The sequence below is a fragment of the Gossypium arboreum genome, chromosome 8, assembly GCF_025698485.1.
Source record: "Gossypium arboreum isolate Shixiya-1 chromosome 8, ASM2569848v2, whole genome shotgun sequence".
NCBI classification, from domain to species: domain Eukaryota; kingdom Viridiplantae; phylum Streptophyta; class Magnoliopsida; order Malvales; family Malvaceae; genus Gossypium; species Gossypium arboreum.
In genome coordinates this window covers 123,494,469-123,495,658 of record NC_069077.1, presented here as the reverse complement: position 1 = coordinate 123,495,658, position 1,190 = coordinate 123,494,469, and the positions used below count along the sequence as shown (strand labels likewise).

General features: G+C 38.7%; 1 non-coding gene across 1 annotated transcript; it reads left to right on the top strand.

Annotated features, from left to right (window-relative positions):
• The first annotated feature begins 631 nt into the window (after positions 1-631).
• Positions 632-738, top strand: LOC128280129 (small nucleolar RNA R71). Its single transcript, XR_008270311.1, has one exon. It is a non-coding gene; the product is annotated as a small nucleolar RNA R71 (small nucleolar RNA).
• Positions 739-1,190: the final 452 nt, after the last annotated feature.

Below are 1,190 nucleotides of genomic sequence, written 5' to 3'. Positions count from 1 at the left end.
TTGGATCGATGCTTGTTGATTTTTAAGTGCTGTTTTGGTATTTTGGAAACGGGTTTCTGACATTGATATGAATTTTGAGAGCATCTCCTCAAGGTTCGGTTTCTTCTCTTGTTGATAAGGTGGCTGTTGAAAACCCTGAGGATTTTGTGGCTTTTGATTCCCTTGACCACCCCAGGAGAAATTTGTGTGGTTCCTCCAACTTGCATTATAAGTATTACTGTATGGGTTATTTTGTGATCTGAAGTTATTGTTACCCATATAGTTGACTTGTTCCTCTTCGGTTGTGGGATTGAAGGATTGATATTCTATATGCACACCTCCTCCGCTTGAGTCACACCTCATTACTGGATGTACCTGCGTAGAACCAAGTAAACCATCAATCTTTTTATTGAGAAGTTCTACCTGATTTGACAGCATAGTAACTGAGTCGACGTTATAAACGCTGGCTATTTTTGTTGGCTTAGTCCTCATGACTTGCCACTGATAGTTATTCAGTGACATTTCTTCAATGAATTCATAAGCCTCTTTAGGTGTTTTTTTGTTGATGGTTTCACCAGCAACTGCGTCAAACATTTGCCGAGTCGAGGTATTCAAACCATTGTGGAATGTTTGTACTTGCAGCCAAAGTGGTAACCCATGGTGAGGGCACCTTCTCAGTAAGTCCTTGTATCTCTCCTATGCATCATAAAGTGTTTCTAAATCCATCTGCACAAAAGAAGAGATATCATTACGTAATTTAGCCGTTTTAGCTGGCAGAAAATATTTTAGTAATAATTTTTCGGTCATTTGTTCCCAAGTAATGATAGACCCTCGTGGTAATGAGTTCAACCACTATTTAGCTTTGTTTCTCAATGAAAAGGGAAATAACCGAAGACAAATGACATCATCAAAAATGCCATTGATTTTAAATTTGTCGAAAAATTCCAGAAAGTTTGCTAAGTGAGCGTTGGGATCTTCATCCTGCAAACCATCAAACTGAACAAACTGCTGTATCATTTGAATTGTGTTAGGTTTCAGTTCAAAAGTATTTGCAGCTATTGCTGGTCTAACTATGCTAGATTCAGTTCCTATTGAAGAAGGTTTAGCATAATCATACATCGTACGTGGAGCAGGATTTTGATTAGCCGCAATTGCAGGAGGTAGCTGATTGCCTTGGTTTTCAGCCATCACTTTGGTTGGGGGTTGAATAT